The sequence below is a fragment of the Notamacropus eugenii genome, chromosome 2 (genome assembly GCF_028372415.1).
Source record: "Notamacropus eugenii isolate mMacEug1 chromosome 2, mMacEug1.pri_v2, whole genome shotgun sequence".
Lineage (NCBI taxonomy): Eukaryota > Metazoa > Chordata > Mammalia > Diprotodontia > Macropodidae > Notamacropus > Notamacropus eugenii.
In genome coordinates, this window is record NC_092873.1 from 319,761,893 (window position 1) to 319,767,933 (window position 6,041).

The 6,041-nt window shown below is 44.5% G+C and overlaps 1 long non-coding RNA gene across 3 annotated transcripts; it reads left to right on the top strand.

The window, feature by feature from the left end:
* Window positions 1-812: 812 nt before the first annotated feature.
* Window positions 813-5,810, top strand: LOC140523969 (uncharacterized). Of its 3 annotated transcripts, none has more exons than XR_011973528.1 (3): window positions 813-1,070; window positions 4,402-4,581; window positions 5,365-5,810. It is a non-coding gene; the product is annotated as an uncharacterized lncRNA (long non-coding RNA). The 3 variants fall into 3 exon arrangements; XR_011973526.1 differs by lacking the exon at window positions 813-1,070 and adding an exon at window positions 1,078-1,169; XR_011973527.1 differs by lacking the exon at window positions 813-1,070 and adding an exon at window positions 1,078-1,169 and having other exon boundaries at window positions 4,402-4,549.
* The last annotated feature ends 231 nt before the right edge of the window (window positions 5,811-6,041 follow it).

Below are 6,041 nucleotides of genomic sequence, written 5' to 3' on the forward strand. Positions count from 1 at the left end.
AAACTACGCTGAGGGGCTAGGCTGTCTTCTACCAGTTTAACTGCATACTTCATCTTTTTACATGCAGATAGAACCAGCCAAAGGCATACTCTTACATGAATGTCAGCTATTTTGGTGAATTATGGGAGGGAGCAAAGGGGACCCTGTGAACTGAAACAGGAGCAAAGAACCCTTCCAGCTAGGGCCAGCAATTTCCCTAGGAGGCAGTGAGGTGGGGGTAGGGATGGGAGCTGGGGAGGGGAGTTGATATTTGTATTTGTAGTCAGGAATCTGCATGGTTTGCACTTTTTGAGGGCAGGAGGGAGGGGTGACATGTGTCCCTTCATAGGAATGCTGACCAAAAAGAGAAGCAGAGCTCAGAGGCAGAATCTGCTCTGCAGCTCTTCTGGTGCTGGGAATTTGGAGAGGTGAGTCCAGCTCTGGAATCCTCTCTGTCCTCAGGACACACACTCTGCTGGGAAGTCCTTGTGGGCAGCCAATGGCATTGCTCCTGCTGATGCTGCCTAAAATAGATTCCTTTCTTGTTAGGGATGCCCCATCTGTCAGCACTGGCACCAAAAATAGGTTCCTACAGAGACAGCATGGTATAATGGAAAGAGCGCTGACTTGGAGTCAAGAGGGCCTGAGTTCAAATCCCAGCTGTGGTACTTACTACCTCCAGTGACCTTAGAAAAATCACTTCTCTGTTTCCCCATTTGGAAAACTAAGGGTTTGAACTCAATGACCTCTGAAGTTCTACACCTACCTGAGGTAGGGGTGGGGTTTAGACTAGTCCAAGAGTGAGGAGCCTGTGGCCTTGAGGCTGTCTCTCTAGCCACCAGTTGACAATAGAGAGGGACTGCAGAGGGGAAGAGACTACTAGGGAGGGGGTGGGGGAAGTTGTAGGGATAGAGCAGATGACTTCACAGACTTAAGGAAACTCGTCTGGGAAACCCAGCTGAGTTGATGGAACAATTGAGGAATTTGCAACTGCTTTCTTTCTCTCCCTTCCCCCCCTTCCCCATTCTCCTTCTGGAATTGACTTGTAAGGTCTCCTGGAGATAAAGCAACAGAAAGGAGGTGTTGCCATGGTAATGTACACAGGCTTTTCTTTTCTTTTTTTTTTTTTTGTGAGCTGGGCTCACAAACCCAAATGTACATAGCTATCCACAAGAGAGAGTGAGTGTAAGGTAATCTTGGTTGCTTCCCCTTCGACATCTGTTCCATAACTCTGGCTCCCTGGGCATACTTCCCTGAAATGAAGTTATCCTCTGAGGTCCAGGGAGGGGCTGAGGCAGCTGCAGGAAGGAGGTGGGGGGGGGGCGGTCTGTGGATTGGGAGGCTACCTTTTGTTAGCTACGAGCTCAGAGAATTCCCATGATGAAGTTGGGGAACAGGCAGGTCACCAGTCAGGTCAGAACTTTTCAGTCTCTGAACCAGTCTCTTCCCAGGAACCAACTGCTAGACTTTTCCCTGAGGAAAAGAAAACTTCTCCAGGATGTGGCTTGGAAGGGCTCTGTTCCCTAGAGTGGGGGCAGGGGACATGATTTGGGTCCCTCTGGTAACTCTTGAGAGATCTGCAATTTATTTCCGGCCAAAGAACACCCACGCCGGTGTTGAAATTCAGCTGCTCTGTTGTTTCCTCTTCTTATAGTGGACTCTGGGTGGTCCTGGGATTATGGGTATGGAGGCCTATTTCTCCTGGCCCTGGAACCCCAATGTTTAGCTCTCTCCCTCCACATATTAGAACCTTACAGAGGATGGAACAACTGTGGATTTCGCCACAGAGGCCCCCCGCTGGGAGATCTGGGTTACTAGTTCAGTTGGTGGCTGGGACGGAGCCTGCATTCTTCAAGGTGTGGGGTTAAGGAATCCAATTCTGCCAGAAACAAAAGAACATATAAAAGCAATCCAGCCTCTTATTTCTAAACTCTCTCCTTCATTCCACTTCCCTCTTATCTTCTCATAAGTCTCTGGAGACCCTCCCTCCAAGCAAAGGCTAATTTAAGCCTCCATCCTACCAAAAGGCTGATGTCTGGGGGACTTTGATACTTTAGGCACTGTCTCCCCCTACACACACACACACACACACACACACACATACATGCACACGCACATGCACACACACACAGGCCCTTCTCCTTTTGGGATCTGGCTGTATATTATCCTGAAGCTAGGTTTTATGGAATAGGATGGTCCAAATTGTTGTCAGAACCTGCAGGAATCCTAGGCTCAGAGCCAAGAACATTAAAAGAGGACTCAGCCTGGTTGTGAGTCACTTCTTCCTTTCTAAAATGTTAGTTGTGGCTTTCAGCTGCTCTTTGTGGCTTGGACTGCATGGTTGGCAGGACTGGCGGAAAAGAGTTGGTCCCCCGAAAATGCTTGGGAAGGCCAAACTCTTCAAAGGAAGGAGATGGTTAAATTGGCTTCCCTTCCCTTGTTCCTTTATCCCCTCCCCTCACACCCCATCCTGTTCCATACGCTCATATTCACTTCACTCTTTGATATTAGCTTAGGGAAATGGAAGGGGAAGGTACTGTCAATTCCGCTTTCTGATCATCCCTGAGCTCAGAGGCCTGGGAACAACGCAGGAGCCCCATATAAGGAACAGTCAGGCCTCACTTACAGTAACTTCCCAGCAGATTGTACCCATGATTGGTTGCTTCTGGGAAAGACTGATTGTCCTGTGGTTGGGTAGGCCAGCCAGAGAGGAGCCCTGATGTGGGGAGAAACAGGCCCCTACAAGGCTGGGCGCTAGGCACCTCCCCCCCACCCAAGTAGTCCTAAATGTTTGCATTGGATTATACAGGTTGCCCATTCTGTTCTTCTATACCCTCTGTATCCCTGATCCTTCCCTTTACTCTCCAAATCTGTGGATATCATGACTTCTCATAGCAGGTTGACCATATTCCTTCCTATGATGAGGAAAAGAGTGAGTGTCCAAAGAGGCTCAGACCATGGTTGCTTATGGGAGATACCTTGTGGGCCCAACCCAGCTCTTCATGGCTTTCTTAAAGCAAATCTAGATAGGTTTATACCTTCAGCTTCAGGGGGGAAATGGTATCATTAATGAAAAGAAAAAGCATGGAATTTGAAATCAGAGGACCTGGATTGGGATCCCAGCTCTGCCCTCAACATCTCTGACCTTTGGTTTATTTTTCTGTAAAATGAAAGGATTGGACCAACTGACCCCCAAGATCTCTTCCCAGTTCCACATTCTTTGTTCCCATCTTTCCATAAACTAATGGTTTCCAAATTGAGGTTCTGTGGCTGAATGTGAGGTGGGGTAAGACGATCACCTTGAGCCCTTGGCTGACTCCTAGAAGAGGTCTTTTCCACTGTTTGTGCCTGGGTGCTCTCAGGCTGCTACAGTCACAAGTGCTCAGTCATTCCGCTGATTTCCTGTCTCTGATCAGGCAGCTGCCAGTGACACTCAGGCAGCCCCCATCCTGTGGTCTGGGTAGGGCATAACCCCATGCCCTCCAGGCACTCCCTTCTTCCCTTCCCATGCTCAACTTCTGGGAAGAGGAACAGAGGTTGAAGAAACCAGGGGTCTAGTGCTTGCTCAAAATCCAGTTTAGTTAATGGGACCTGGATCTAGAGGAGACCTCAAAAGCCCTCATTTTATAAAACATACATTTACATTTTATATTATTATATATTTAATTACATTTTATAAAGGATACTGAGACTCAAGGAGGTTAAGTGATTTGCTCAGATCACACACATGGAAAGTTTCAGATATAGAAGAATTTGGTGCAATTAAGAGTTAGGGGCCGGGCAGCTAGGTAAAGCAGTGTTTAGAGCACCAGCACTGGAGTCAGGAGGACTTGAGTTCAAATTTGACCTCAGACACTTACTAGTTGTGTGACCCTGGGCAGGTCACAACCCTGATTGCCTTCCTTCCCCATCCTTTCCCCCCAAAAAGTTGGGGGTTGCAGAATACTTGGGAACTTAATATAGTGATTCAATCATATGGGGACCTTTTTTTTCTTTCTTCTCTACTTCTCTGTTATGGGCTCTAACTTTTTAGACAGAAGGTATGTTGCTGTCTCCCTATTCCTGATTCTCTTCAAGTAAATCAGTTCCCTTGACATGTCCTCCCAACAAATCCTACTTATATGCAAAAGACAATATTGGCTAGCAAGCACCCATATTTCATTAGAGCAAACAGTGAAACAAATTAAGAAAGCTAGGCAGATAACAGAATATACAAAAGTAAATGGACTTGATTATGTCTCAGCTTATCCAAGGAGAGAACAATCTCAACTGGGAAGTACACTCATAGCAATTTCTTGGGTTACAGGTGTTAGGAGTCAAGGGACATGTTCAATGGCCAGCTTTACCAACATATCTGCTGCTCCCAGAAAATCTCCTGTCTACCATTCAAAACTTCTTGCCTTCTTTCTCCTCTCTTCACAGTTGCTCTGCCAATCTGGAGTTGTCTCCTTCTGCATAGACAATGGGCAAAATTACAGGACTGCCCTTTAGGAAACCACCGACTCTTCTGGGGTAGGAGTAGCGTTATATATGGATGGATATATGAAGTGAAAGAAACTCAACATCTCAGGTTTTCGAATATACTGTTAACTTTAGCATCAGGTAGACAAAACAACTGGCTAATTCCTAGAATTTTTACTATGCTGATAGTGTTAGGGAGAAGTTTCTAATGAGCCTATTTATTTCTCCTTTCCAGCTCTTATTTGGAGCAAGTGATCTGGTTTTCTCTTCTCTTTTCTCCCCAGTTTTGTGGCTCTAGGCTGTTGAGAACCACTAGGTCTTTTTTTATCACTGTCCTACCTAACTGAAAGTGATATTGCAAAGTATATCTTTCACCTCTATGATGCAATGATTATCCTAAACAATAATCTTCAAACTCTGCTGTTCATCAATTAAAAAAAAATTGACCATGCTCCCCAAATAGATCTCTAGCTTGGTTGAATTGGTTTATGAGGACTGGAGAAGTATACATAGGTATTCCTTTCAAGGCTCTAAACCAACAACATCAACATCGGTTCTTCAATTTTATCAGTCAATTAGAAAACTTTTCCATCATCACACAGATCATTCAATCATTCATGACCAGAGACAGAACCTATGTCAAGTTTCCATGTGATTCCTTGGACAAAAGTCAAGCAGAGAATATCTATATATGCTTCAAGGACTACCACTCCATCCCCAGGCCAATTCATTCATGCTCCATATGGATATTTATTTATATATATCATTTGCATTTACTACTGTATTAATATATTTTATATGTTATAAAACACAAAATTGAACTTTTAAAGACTGCCATAAAGATGAAATTAACAGTATTTTAAAATAATTTTATTGTATTTGTTAATAACATAAGCCCCCTTTTTTTGCTCTTATCATTAAAAGCAGTGTGTTTGAATATGCCCACCATTCCTGCTGCTAATGAACACCAGCAAATGTTTCTAACTGCCAACCAGCTGCTGCTGATGGGGCAGGTAAGCCCAAGAAGCTTGGGAACAGTAGCACCCCTGGGCCATTGGCCCTGCTTCCAACCTGGCTTCTGCAACCATAGTCCAGGAAAGCAACCCTTGTGAAGGTACAACCTGGCAGCTTCCTCTGCAGGTGCTGCAGAGCTGGCTTCCTCAGCAACCACAGCTACTAAAAACTTGGAAAAGAAAGTTCTCTCCGCCAAAATCCCTGGCACTGTCAAATGGTTCGACATCAGAAGCTCATATACATTTATTAATGAAAATGACATTAAAGAAGATGAATTACTAGCTGTTTTGCCACTGTATCCTGAGAACCTTTCCATATGACTTGCCACTATATTAATAAATCGCCACTGAAACCTCTGATATGTGTTGTCTTCTATTAGAATGTGAGTTCCTTGAGAGCAGGGATTGTCTTTCTTTTCTATTTGTGTTCCCAGCCTTTATCACAGTTCTGTAGGCACTTTGATAAATGCCTTTCCATTCATTCATTTATTCATTATTTTAAAAGATCTTGGTTTAACATTCTGTGATATGATGACCCAAAATGTCTGGTTCTAAACTTAGTTTATTTCATTACTTGGTTTTAATGAC